The sequence below is a fragment of the Haematobia irritans genome, chromosome 2 (assembly GCF_050003625.1).
Source record: "Haematobia irritans isolate KBUSLIRL chromosome 2, ASM5000362v1, whole genome shotgun sequence".
NCBI classification, from domain to species: Eukaryota; Metazoa; Arthropoda; class Insecta; order Diptera; family Muscidae; genus Haematobia; species Haematobia irritans.
The window spans coordinates 73,063,818-73,078,528 of NC_134398.1; the positions used below are offsets into that span (position 1 = coordinate 73,063,818).

The 14,711-nt window shown below is 36.2% G+C and overlaps 1 long non-coding RNA gene across 1 annotated transcript; it reads right to left on the reverse strand.

Annotated features, from left to right (window-relative positions):
• Positions 1-122: 122 nt before the first annotated feature.
• On the reverse strand, positions 123-1,258 carry LOC142225502 (uncharacterized). The gene is made up of 3 exons (XR_012719302.1): positions 889-1,258; positions 726-831; positions 123-660 (listed from the first exon to the last, which is right to left on the reverse strand). It is a non-coding gene; the product is annotated as an uncharacterized LOC142225502 (long non-coding RNA).
• Between the last annotated feature and the right edge of the window lie 13,453 nt (positions 1,259-14,711).

The following is a 14,711-nucleotide window of genomic DNA, read 5'->3' on the forward strand; positions in this document are numbered from 1 at the left end:
CAATAATTTGTCAAATAATTTTCGATGTGAGTCAAATTAAAAATTAACATCGTTGCAAATACTTTTCAACCTAAATTTGTATGAATGATATCTCCACTTCAAATTGAAAGTCAAAGCCAAAATTCTATGCATTTTGTATAATATATTCATTTTCATCAAAATAAAATATATAATAATACACTACACTACATAATACACTACAATACCAATTGATAAATAATAATCTTATTAAACATATCAACAAATAAGAACAAAAAAAAACAACAAAACTTTAAATATCTTAAACATTATTAGTAAACACTTTTGCATTGATAATTCGATTTCCTTCCTCTTGGTGTCATAAAACAGCATTAAAATTTATTAACATGCGGGCAATTTGAAATTAGGAACGTACTGGACCGCGTGTTAGAATTGATTTCCAGCAGAAGGAATTCACAAAATATCCATTTTAAACTGATAATAGCATATGAATTAAACTGACGATGTGATGCACATTTTCATCCAGAAGTTGTTGATTTCAACAATTTGTTGTTTTTAACAATTTTAATTGGTTGCACTTGTAATGTTTCTGGAAACTTTTTCTTGTCGATAAGCCACTCATTTTTCATTGGTCAGCTTCTTAATGTTTGCAAGAATATAGCATCCAAAGATTTTAGTTTTCTGCAAAGAGATTTAAATTTAGTGACTTCTCTAAAGTGTTGATTTAATTTTTCATATTGATGTACCAATTATTATAAACTATTTGAAGCAGTTCCAGTTAATTGTCCACCATTTTTTCATCGGTCAGCTTTTTATTGTTTTCAAGAACGTGGAATCCATAATTTTAGTTTTCTACAAAGAGATATACATTTAGTGACTTCCTTAAAGTTTTATTTCATTTTTTCTTACCTATTTTTATAAACTATTTGGTTATTTGTCTTTTTCCATTTTTTTAATTTCTTGCAATTGAACTTCGTTGCACAAATAAGTATTGAAAACCACATGGTTTTTTCGTTGCATTTTAGGGTAGTGTTTTGTCAAAGTTTTCTCATATTATCTTCAACACCTTTTCAAAGATTTCGTCAACATTTTGGCAAATTGGAAGTAATTCGCAAACAATTTGAAGATGTATTGAAGATGAGCTATTTTAAGTCAAGTTGAATTTATGTTGAAAATTATATTTACCCTCAAACTGAAAAGTTGTTGCATTTGAAAAACGCTCATCCTGTGTTTATTGGGAACTTTGATTTTTTCTGGTTGGGTGGTACAAATCATTGAGTGTAAGGGGATGTTCGACAAACATTATCAAAGATTTATGCAAAGAAATTAATGATGGATCGCAAATTCTGGTTGAAAATTAAAGAAATATATAAATCTAAACCAGTATTGTGGCAAAAACGTGGAAAAATCCACTTCCAATCAATGGGAAACCAGGCGACAAGAATTTTGAAATTCAAGTAATTTGTAATATATTAAATGTGGATTACTTCAGGAATCATTGTTTTGACACATATACCAGGATTTTTTTTATTATCTTCTTCCAGTTTTTCAGTAACAAATGGTTTCACCCATAAATCTTCGTACAACTTCATTGTTTATGCTTCTTCTTATTTTTTCATGTTGTCATCACATTTGTTCGTGCAGTGTAAGGGCAAAACTTGAACGAACACACAACAAATAGACGAACCTCTGTCGGAGTGTTTATCCGACCGTCTAAGGTCCGCTTAAGATTCTTTACAAACACCGACATTCCGTCCGGAATAACTGATAGTCTGTAAGGCGCATTACGAGCTCCTAAATGCGACAAGCAAACATTTTGTTTGCTGTTATGCGACAATTTGATATTCAGATTTTGGGCGAATACTACAGATATTCATAAAATATTGTTTACAAACACCATTCTTTACAAACACCAACATTCCGTCCGGAATAACTGATAGTCAGGCGATGTTCACCAAACGTTATCAAAAACAAATTAAACAGGCATTTCTGTAATGAAATTAATGATGGATTGCCAATGCTGGTTGGGAGTTTAAGAAATATAAAAATATAAACCAGAATTGTGGCAAAAACGTAAAACATCCACTTCCATTCAAAGGAAAACCAGACGGGAAGTATTTTGAAGTTCATCAAGCAGTTTGTAATTTATAAAATGTGGATTACTTCAGGAATGATTGTTTTGCCACATATAACCGGATTTTGATTATTTTCTTCAATTTTTCATTTTTTTCAATTTTTTTTTAGTAAAAATGGCTTCACCCACAACTTTTCGTACACTCATAGAAAAGTCTGTTGTTAATAGCAAACGCTGCCTGCTGTTTTTCAGCAAAACAAAATGCTGCTGTTTTAGCAGTTTTTTTTTTGCTAAAACAGCAAACAATCTGTTATTTTGGAACAGCAAACATACTGCAGGAAAGTCAGTTGTTTGCTGAAATTTTCTGCTGATCCGAATAAAATTATAAATTCAAATGGACAATAGTAAAATGGTACATCAAAAATTAAAAACAATTCGTATTTTTTGATTATGCAATAAAATTTGTGAACAAACTATCCTTTTTAGTAATGTACATTTTCTTAATTAAATGGGATTTGTATACGCTTAACTTCTATGAATATGTGGCTAACATAAATATTTGTCCCGAACGACAAATCTAACATGTCAATGTCTTCGATAGTCGATATATGGCTGTTCTTCAATTTTAACAAAACAGCCGCAGAAAAACTTAACTTGATGAAGATCTTCTAAAAGGACTCTATATTTTTGTAAAGTATTTTCCAATGAGAGCTGGTATTTTCGTATTCGAAGAAAAATTTAATGTTTTGAGATAAATGTTCGGATGTTTATTTCATAATAAAGCGAAAAGTATGCAGTTGATAATGAAAAGCAATTTCAACCAAATATATTCATGTGAATCCTATCGTTGAGGCTGTGATTCGAAGCTGGTTTGATAGTATTCTTTCATCCGACAGGAAGGTTTTAAAGTCGCAATATCTTGGTGGCTTATTATGATTGCCCAGCTTGGAAACGTTTCCTGCAAGAGTTGCTTGTGTGACACGTAACTGTTAAAAGTTAGTGTTGTCCAGTTCAACACCAACCAGCTCCAACCATAAAACAAGTTCATTTGTGAAAAAATCAAGTAACTCCGCAAGGCCACTAACCAAACTAAGCAGTCGTACATTGAGAATAGAGGACCCTCAGATAAAACAATTTTTCATTTTGACATATACGCCGAGGTGGAAATGAGCCTCATTTGTTGTTTGTTATTGTAAGAAAAGTCCGCGAACAGACCTATTGTTGGTTTTGACAAATGTCAACGTCGATATGTCAAACGCCAACGCCGTCAAAGCATCACTTAAACAAAAACGCGAGACAAGCCGGGAAAATGGAAAAATTATTTTGTATTGTTTTGGAATATATTTTCCAAAATTTTTTATTATATTTGGTACACCCAAAAAATTTTGTTACTCATAATAGCAAAACTGTTTGCTATAAGAGCAGAATTTGTTTGCTGAAAAAGGGACAGCAGTAGCATGTAGTTGTTTCAGCAAACATTCGTTAGTTGAAACAGCAAACATTTTTTACAGCTAAAATAGCAAACAAATGCTACTGAATTAGCAAACTTGTTTGCTAAAAGTTTTTGACAAACAAATCTGCTGAAATAGTAAACTACGTTAGTTGAAATAGCTAACCTTTTTACTGCTATAACAACTACAAATGTTTGTTGTCCCAGCAACAAAATTTGTCGTTTTCAATGATATGTTTAAATGAAACCCGTAAATCATTTAACACAATAACATCTACATTTAAAGGGTGATTCTTTTGAGGTTAGGATTTTCATGCATTAGTATTTGACAGATCACGTGGGATTTCAGACATGGTGTCAAAGAGAAAGATGCTCAGTATGCTTTGACATTTCATCATGAATAGACGAACGATCTGCCACAACGTCGAATTTTCAGTGAATGGGCCCTAGAAAAGTTGGCAGAAAATCCGCTTTTTTATCGACAAATTTTGTTCAGCGATGAGGCTCATTTCTGGTTGAATGGCTACGTAAATAAGCAAAATTGCCGCATTTGGAGTGAAGAGCAACCAGAAGCCGTTCAAGATCTGCCCATGCATCCCGAAAAATGCACTATTTGGTGTGGTTTGTACGCTGGTGGCCACCAAGATCATGCGATTTGACGCCTTTAGACTATTTTTTGTGGGGCTACGTCAAGTCTAAAGTCTACAGAAATAAGCCAGCAACTATTCCAGCTTTGGAAGACAACATTTCCGAAGAAATTCGGGCTATTCCGGCCGAAATGCTCGAAAAAGTTGCCCAAAATTGGACTTTCCGAATGGACCACCTAAGACGCAGCCGCGGTCAACATTTAAATGAAATTATCTTCAAAAAGTAAATGTCATGGACCAATCTAACGTTTCAAATAAAGAACCGATGAGATTTTGCAAATTTTATGCGTTTTTTTAAAAAAAAAGTTATCAAGCTCTTAACAAATCACCCTTTATAAAATGTGTGAAATAAATTGATTTCCATCGAAGTATTGGAAGTGTTGTACAAGATTTATCTACGTTTATTTTTCTTCTTTGGCCTTATACACGTGGATAAAACATAACAATCTGTAATGAAAAGAAGTAGAAAAAAGCAATTAGTAACTACACTAGTTTATAATACAATTTACATTTGATTAGAGGTTGCTTTTTATGTATTTTCATCAAGTGAATTCGAAAATAGAGTTTAAAAATGTTTTAATGAAACAGTTTTTGAGATATCCTTATATTTTTTTGTCCTTTTTTCATTAGAAAAATCATTTCTCGAGCTAAAAATGTATGATTATATCGAACAAATGTGGATCTGTGACAAGTTAAATGGTTCAAAATATATTTAAAAAAGGGCACATTTTCAAAAAATATGATTATAACTTTGTCATTTTTCTTCTAATCTTATTCTTAAGGCCGGTATGCACCTCTAGCGAAATTTTCGGTAGCAAAAATTTATTTAAGTCTACAACAAAAAAACAGGGCTGTGTACACAAATTTTAAACCAGCTAATCGTTTTTAAAAATTGTTAATATATGTTCCAAATATTCCTCAAATAAATTGTTTATTATTTACAGACCTTTTAAAACTTTTACGCACACAATGATTGTAATAAATTAAATGTTTGCTGCCAAAATATGCTTTTAACAACCCTGTTATTTTCATTAGAGGTGCGTACCAGCTTGCGAAATTGAACGCTACCGAAAATTTCGTTAGCATAAATAGCAATGCATTTCTTATGGGAATGAAATTTTTCGGTAGAGGTGCATACCGGCCTTTACGTTAAAGTATCACCTTTACGAGCATAAAGAGAAACCGGACGTTATTTCAACGGTTGGCACTTTTCCACCGGCACAGAATCACTGTAAAACATGATGAAAATGTGCTCAATTTTTATCGATATATTTAGAACCACTTAACTAGCTTGAGATGTGATTCTGGCGTCTAGTAAAAAACTAAAAATGTAAGTATATCTCAAAACGTGTTGCATATAAAAAATCAACTTCTATTTTCGAATTCAGGAGATGAAAATACATAAAAAAATCTCCTCTCATCAAATATATATATATATATATATATATATATATATATATAGCAAAAATTTTATTTTGTAAACTATTTTTATTTATAGGTATTGCATTGAACGATGTCATCAAAGTTGACCAATAAAATAGGTAATTTTGACAAAAGCATACATTATTCTCTTAAGGCAGTATTTAGTAAAATAGCAAGGTTGTAATGATATCCTGGTTTTAATACTCACATTTAAGGTGAACTTTGTCAATTGTGAAACATTCGGGTACAGTTTAGGTTAGCTATAGTGGCAGCCCGCTATTTCAGGCCCACTTTGACTATTCAGTCCCTTATGATATAGCAGTGTTGAACTTCTCTCTTGTCACTGAGTGCCACCCGATTCCACGTAGGAAGCTCAAAGACAAGGAATCTCCTTTTAATAGCAGAGCCTGAACACCCATTCCCATTGCGATGAAAAAATTAGAGTAGGTTTGAAACTCTCAGAAATGTCACCAACATGCCAGAAGGAGTAATCCACCTATCCACCGTTGCAAAACTTTATAGTGTTTAGTCGAAACTAGGATTGAATCCATAACCGTTTGTATGCAAAGCGGGCTTGAACCATTGTGCGACGGTTGCTCCCATATATCAATGTATTGTTACGAATTTGATAACTATAGATTTAAATTTATTTAAATTAGTTTCCGTTAATTTAAAATTTCAAATTGTAACGATAAAATTTCGTTATCACTTGTTGGAATCATCTATTCATTTTCTGGTACTTTCCTAAATTTTTTTATGTTCTTTTGTGTGCTTATTTTCATATCGAAATGTTAGTTCTTACTCTTTCATAGTATAACAACCCCTTTGCTTTGTTATTTTGCATTCTCATTTCATCTCATTGTCTATTGTCATTGTTATTGTTGTTGTAGTAATGCGAGCATATATCTATGTGAGTGTATATGTGTTTGGCAGCCACCAGATGAATAACTTATTGGTCGTAGATTCTTCTAGCGTTGTCAAAGAATGTTCTGGCGTTGCCAGAATATTGTAGTGCTGCCAGAATATTCTCGCATTACCAAACCGTCATATATAAAGCGTTCGCATGCTGCTAACGAGTCAGTCTTATGGTGTTTTCTTTTCTGAAAAAAGTGCTTTGCCGTCATTTTGTCTGTACAGAATGCGCATTTTTAAAATGTTACCAGCAACCTAAAAAAATGCTATCATTTCAGCGGCAGAAAATAATCCAAAGAAGGAAACAGGGCAATCGCACCACTCTCGTTTGTTGGCAGTGCTGAAAATGCCCGTAATTGCCTCTATGCGTGGCACTGTTTTCACAACAGAATTCGAAGCCTTTTCGCACTTTTGCCTGTTTTTTTTTTTAGAAAAGAACCTAAAAAGTAAATTTTCCGGGCAAAATTCAAAAAAGTGCGCATTTTTTACAAGAAAAGAAAACGCCATTAATTAAAGCGTCAAACATAACATCAGTGTGAACGGATTGTAAAGTGAATTAGTGTAAAGTCATGGTAAATAAATTGTAGATTAACGTTATTGAAACGAACAGTACTTTAATTGACGGGTAATTAAAAACGCCTAAATATAAAAACGTAACAATTGGTGTCGGAAGTGAAATAACGAAAAAAATCTACAATGAAGTTTATTGAGCTCCGAGCGGAAGACTTACAAAAGGAACTGAGCAAACTGGAGCAGCCGACTACAGGAAACAAAGCTCAGCTTCAAAAGCGTCTACTGGAAGAGTTCGAACGGCGCAAAATGGATATCGAGACACATGAGTTTGATTATAAGGAGGACATTGACGAATCAATACTCGTCAATACCAGCATTATAGAAAATCCTTCTGTGGCTTCAAGTGCTGTGGATTACACCTCAATGCTCAATGTTTTGAACAAAATGATGGAAGAGAATTCTAGAAAACTGGAAGCAAATTCTCTAAAAATGGAAGAAAATTCCAGAAAGCTGCTGGAAGAAAACGCTCTAAAAATGGAAGAAAATTCTAGAAAATTGGTGGAAGCAAACTCTAGAAAATTGGAAGAAAAATTGGACGAAAATTCTAGAATTCTCCGTGAGAAACTACAACAAATTTCTGAAGGTATGGAGATGCGTGTGGACCAAATAGAGAGTTAAATTGTGGAATTAGATAAGAAAGTCCTTTCCGTGGATGAAAAAATTGTGGTTAATGATGAGAAATTTCTACACCTTGAAAGAAAATTTCAGAGCGCGTCATCGAGGGATCAAAAATCAAAACTCCTGTTTTCGATGGCTCAACGTCATTTGATGTCTTCAAATTCCAATTCGAAATGGTTGCTTGTAGAAATTTGTGGAATGACGATGATAAAGCAATTGAAATTCTATTGGCATTAAAGGGCAATGCTGCTGATGTGATACAAACCATTCCCGCTGCTTCTAGAAATAACTATAATGCAGTAATAGCGGCACTTCAACGTAAGTATGGTGGAGAGCACAAGCAGGACATCTTCAGAATGGAATTGAGAAGAAGAATCCAGAATTCGAATGAAACCCTACAAGATTTCGCAACAGAAGTTGAGCGGCTAGTGCTTTTGACATACCCAAGTGAGGGTCATCCTCTTGTGGACCGCATCAAGATTGAGACCTTCGTCAACGGAATTCGAGGCCCAGATATAAAATGTGCAACATATGCGTCACAAAAGGCTACATTCGCCGAAACAGTAACATTCGCACTTGCACAGGAGACTGCGAGATTGCTAGCGCGGCCTCAAATTCACAAGGTACGCAAAGTAGAGACAGAGTGTGAAAAATCAAAGTCCGTTATTGAGTCGATGAAAGAGGCCATGAAGCAGGCAATGCAAGAAATGAAGCAAAAGGCAAATAAATCCCGGATCAAATGCTATAACTGTGATAAGCCGGGACATCTAACGCAAACGGTCAAGATCCACATCACCATCTCCATTAAAAAATACCCATAAGAAGGTGACCCCACAGTCAAGTGAGTCACCTTTAAACTAAATCGAGGTAGTTCAGAGCTGGCTCCCACAGACGATGGCCCCACCATCTCCATAGCAATAGTTCAACAGAAAAATAACAATTAAACTATTGCGGGTGTTATTAATGGCGACAAGCGTACTTTGACGTTGGATACTGGTGCATCAAAGTCTATCATTAGATCTGATGTAGTAAAAGGAAGAGTTACACCACTGATTGGAGTCAAGCTACGCACGGCTACAGGGGAACCCGCAACCGTATATGGAAAGGTCGCCGTAAAATTAACTATTGCTAACAAATCCGTTACTTATGATTTCATTGTGGCCGAAGTTATACTTGGAGACGAAGACGAAGTTATAATTGGAGCGGATTTCATGATTGCTTTTCATATCAATCTGGATATGAAGCGACGTGTAATGACATGGTGCGATGCCGAAATAACGGTAAACGTGGGATACGACGAGAATACACCTGTCAGACGTTTGACAACGAGCCAGTTAGAGTCTATACCACCGAATGCCGAAGCAATTATACGGGTTTCTATGAATGAAGATTGTGAAGTCGGCCAATTGTGGGTTGTTGAACCAGCAGAAAACAAAAGCAACAACAACTTGATAGCAAATACCCTGGTAACAACGAACGAAGAGAGACTAATAGCAGTTCGTGTCTTGAACTTGTCTGACAATCACGAGCAAATTGTAAAATTTTCTGACATTGACAAATGTACACCAGCCGAGGTAATAGTCAATTTGGAAGTCAACTCATCAAAGACACATGGAGCAGTGAGAAAACATCTAGAAGGGTATGTCGAGGCTTGGACACGTCATCTATCGCCGTCAGAGAGAAATAAAGCCAAGCAATTGTTGTGGAAAAACGCCTCTGCTTTTGCTTCTGAAAAGGGAAATCAAGGAAGAACATCTGTAGTGAAACATGAAATTAAAACCGCAGAAGAAAGGCCCATAAAACAGGCACCACGAAGTGTTCCCTTGGCAAAAAGAGACGAACTTCAAAAGCTCATAAAGGAAATGGCGGAGACTGGTGTGATCGAGCCATCATCAAGTCCTTGGTGTTCCCCAGTTGTGCTGGTCAAAAAGAAAGATGGAAGTACCCGATTCTGCGTGGACTACAGAAAACTGAATGATGTCACCAAAAAGGACAGTTATCCGCTTACACGCATTGATGACGCGTTGGACACACTAGCCGGAACAACATGGTTTTCTACCATGGGCGTAGCTAGGAATCCGGTCAGGGGTGGGCAAGGTCTATATTAAAACACGAACAAGTTTTATACTTATAATATATATTTTATTGAAAAAAGCACCTTATTTTAACAAAAAACTTAACGAAAAGAACTTCACTAATTTTTTTTTTGAAATTATATATTTTTTTTAAATATTAATCTTCTCTTGTCGGCAGCAAATAGATTTAATACTTCGTCAATGAACTTTTCTTCATTTTCAATCAATAGGTTTCTATGCACTCTCATAAGACATAGCCCTGGAAATTAAAAATAAAAAAATTAATTAATTGTACATAACTCAACCATATTTCATTTATTTTCAATACCATTTAATCTTGACTCCACTTATGAAATCATACTGGGCTCAATGGGATAGTTTAGTTCTAGTCAATGGATCCCTGCAACGTAAATGGGAAAGCGAAGGTGGCAAGAGCAGCCGAAATTTTATCATCGTACCGGATTCCAAAATAAGAGATGTTTTGGCGGAGTTCCATAATGGTCATCTGGGAATAACCACAACAGCCGAGAAAAGTGAAGCAACGATTCTACTGGGTTGGATGCCAGAAATCAATTGCTGAATGGGTAGCCAATTGCGAGAAGTGCATGAAGGCGAAAGGTCCAACAAGGAAATGTCGAGGTCCTATGCAAGAGTATAGACCAGGAGCCCCGTTTGAAAGAATAGAAATGGACGTGGCAGGCCCTTTCCCTGTAAGTGAATCTGGAAACCGTTATGTCCTTGTGGTCATGGAATACTTCAGCAAATGGCCGGAGGTGTATGCAATTCCAAACCAAGAGGCAAAAACGATTGTGGATGTGGTCAACAAAAACTGGATATGTCGCTACGGTGTGCCGTCCGAGATTCACTCAGACCAGGGAAGAAATTTTGAATCGTGGGATGTTCTTTCGTGGGATGTTCATATAAACTATGTTAAATTCAAGATTTCTAGATCTCTAGGGCTTATGTACAAATTTAAGAACAAATTTAGTTTCGAAGCAAAATTTTTATTGTATCAGGCATTAGTTCACAGCAACCTCAATTACTTAACTCTTTTGTATGGCTACAGGAAATGCAGTGAGTTAAAATCCTTATTTAGAATGCAAAGCACGACTTTAAAAATAGTTTCGAACTTGCCAATAACTATCCTACTGCAACTTTGTATACAAGTTTATTCCCAATTGTATTGCCTATTTATGGAATTTATAAGATGCAGCTGCTATTATATGTTTATAAATGTATCCACAAAATAGGGCACCACACAATAAATTTTTCCATTAATCAAACTTATTTTAATACGAGAAATAATAGCAATGTAAGAATCGGTTGTTGTAGACTTGAGCTCACAAAACAAAAAATTGAACATGGTTAGGTTAGGTTAGGTTAAAGTGGCAGCCCGTTTAAGTTTCAGGCTCACTACTGAACCTTCTCTATTATTTTCTTTTGTTGAACCAACCTGATTGTTCCAAAAACATTAACAGACTGCTTAAGTTAACGTTTTCCAGGTCCGCAAGTAATATAAAGCTATAGGCCCCTAAAATTCGCTAACGTCTTACACAAAATGCAGGACACCCACACAAGAGGTGTTTAATTTATTCCCTTTCCTCCGCATAATGACAGCTCATACAATAGTCATTATACTTTGCACCAATAGTTTTTGCAAATTAGGCAGTGACCCGTTATAGCAGATATCAGGAGTGATATCTGACGTGAGAACACTAGAATATCTAGTGTGCGGTTCAAGTTTAAATGAGGCCATATTTGCTTGGTGTCGTTACAACCCTTGCAATTCACCCATCGAACATTTGCCATCATGACAGCTTTCTCACGCCGTAAGAGCTTGCAGGTTGCCAGAGACATACCAACAGATTTTAGCTCCCCTGGAATATGTAAGGTAGTTCCTAACTTATCTGCTTCGCAGTTCCTGGGTATGTTCCTATGGCCAGGCACCCATATTAAGTGAATATTGTACTGCTCAGCCAACACGTTGAGAGATTTGCGGCAGTCGATGGCCGTTTTCGAGTTAAGAAACACAGAGTCCAAGGATTTTATTGCATGTTGACTGTCTGAGTATATATTAATGCCAACATTTTTTGGAACATTACTTCTCAGCCAATTCGCAACCTCTCTTATTGCTAATATTTCAGCTTGAAAAACATTACAGTGATTAGGTAATCTTTTCGCTATTCTAAGTTCCAGATCTTTAGAATATACTCCGAGACCACTTGTCCATCCAATTTGGATCCATCAGTGTAGAAATCTATATAACTTTTATTCCCCGGGGTCTGTGTACACCACGCCTCACTGTTGGGAATTAGAGTTTCGAACTTTTGTCGAAAAGTGGTTTCGCCAGAGTGTAATCCACTACGTTAGGCACATCTGGCATTATTTTGAAGACCGAACTGTGATCGTACATATTTTCCGACCACAGCGATAGCTCGCGCAACCGCACAGCCATTGTTGCAGCTGACTGTTTGGGCAAAATGTCTAACGGCAAAAGATGCAGCATGACATTAAGGGAATTTGTTCCTGTCTCACTGAATGCGCCTGAGATACACAAGCACGCCATACGCTGAACTTTATCTAAACCTGTCGGTTGCTGAAGTGCCGGCCACCTGACGACAACAGCATATAGCATTATAGGTCTAACCACTGCCGTGTATAGCCAATGCACAATTTTCGGTTTTAGTCCCCACCTTTTTTGCTATTGCCTTTTTGGAGGAGTACAAAGCTACCGTGGCTTTTTTCGCCCTTTCTTCAATATTAAGTCTAAAGTTCAGCTTCCTGTCCAGAATAACGCCAATGTATTTAGAACACTCACCAAAGGGAATTACAATACTCCCTACGGATATGGGCCTAACCGTGGGAGTTTTGCGATCTTTGCAGTACATGACTAATTCTGTCTTGGCAGGATTTACTCCAAGACCATTCTCATTCGCCCATTTCTCAGTCATCCGGAGGGCTCCCTGTATAACATCTCTGATTGTGGATGGGGAATTTTCCCCTGACTTCTAGAGCCACATCGTCTTTGTATGCCACCACTTTTATCCTTTCTTTTTCTAGGGAAACCAGAAAGTTGCTTATAGCAACATTCCAAAGAAGAGCTGATAGAACTCCTCCTTGGGGAGGAGGAGTCACATACCTTTGTATGTTTGCTTGTCCTAGTGTGGCTGAAATACGTCTCAGCAGTTCGTCTAGCAGCCTAAGTATACCTGGATCAAAGATAATTGAGTATATCAAGATTAAGCATTGTACTCTTATAAAGAGAAAACAAATGTCAAGGTGTAGAGGGCTATGAGAAAAAAATTGTTTTATTTGTCAATTTTTTCCAAAGCAGCTCTGCCCAGGAATAAATTTAAACGGCAATATTCACATAAAACCATAATGAATATTTGCTTTAAAATACATATACGTTTTATTTTAATTTTCTACAATCGTTTTGGTATTGCTTTTGTGGGGTTTTATTCAGAAATTTATGAAAAGTACAAATGTTTTGATATTTTCCGACGCAAACGGCAGTACATTTGAGAGACACGTCGACGCAAACTTTATGATATTTTGTTGACAGATTCCTCTGTTGCTTCAGTTTTGCTATGACAAGACTGCATCTTCTTCTCAATTATCTTTGTCTGGATCAACTTTCAGAGTTGCCAGTCAATTTAATATCGAGCTCGGATGGACGTTATTGAATGCCCCCTCGATGTCTAGAAACGCCACGATTTTGTATTCATTGACAGATAGTGGGCTTTCAATAAAGCTGACTAGTTCATGCATAGCGGTCTCAGTAGACCTGCCCTTCGAGTATGCATGCTGTCGTTTCGAGAGCAAGCTTGAATCGACGCTAGTTCTAAGATAAATGTCTATGGAGAGGATCCAGAGTCTTAAGTAGGAATGAGGATAAGCTGATTGGTCGGAAATCCTTCGCACTCGAGTGAGAGGCTTATCCCATAGACATTATAATACATAGATGATCCACTATTCTCTTTAAAAAAAATGTGTCAGTTCCAAAAATTAATTTTCTGACATTTCGTTTTAATTTTTTCATAAAGTGTCAGTCCCAAACATTAATTTTCGTGCAACTGGTTTTGTGTTGTTCATAAAGAGCAATGCTGCTCAAAACTAAATTTCGGATTTTCGAGGTTTTGGTCACAATTTTTTGTTCAAATATGAACTTTTAATATATTAATTTATTTATAAATGGTGCATCATAAACGCTCTAATTTTGTGTAAAATTGGCAAACTACAAAAAGGAAAACGAAAGAGAATGTAAGCGTGCTTTTATTTTTCTCGTTTATTCTTAATCTTCGGAACTGTCAAACATAGTTTGACACCCATGGCCAATCTATATGTATTATAATGCCTATAGCTTTTCCTGCTTTTGTTTCCTCCACTTTTCTGGAATATATGCTAAGTTTATACATCCTTTATACGAGTATATCACCGTCAACCAAGGGATAATTCTGTCAGTCACTGCTTGTAACTCCGCCGGAGTAATTCCATCAGGCCCGGGGGATTTGAATGGCCCAAAGCTATTTAACGCCCATTTTATTCTAGATTCCGATACAATTTCCTCGATAGGAAATGACCGCTGAGCCACTGTGGCACCGCCAGAACATGGCTCAACCGTCTGATTTCCAGGAAATTGTGTGTCCAATAGTTTTAATGAATCCTGATGTTTTAATGAATCCTGGAGCGGAGTTAGTGGATGCTAGTACCTTCCGTAGTCTGGAAGCCTCGGACGTATACTCAATACTGCTGCAGTAAACATTCCAAGAGTTATGCTGAGCCTTTCTCAGTTCCCCCTTGGCTTCCCTCTAGGGAATGCAGCTTTCAGTGAGATGTTGAAAGCCTTAGTAATACGCTTAAGGTTGCCAGACGGGTTTTTTTATGCGTGTCAAGTATCAAGTGAAAAAGTGATTTGTCAAGTTTTTTTGTTCATTTTCTCTAATTTATTCTATATATAT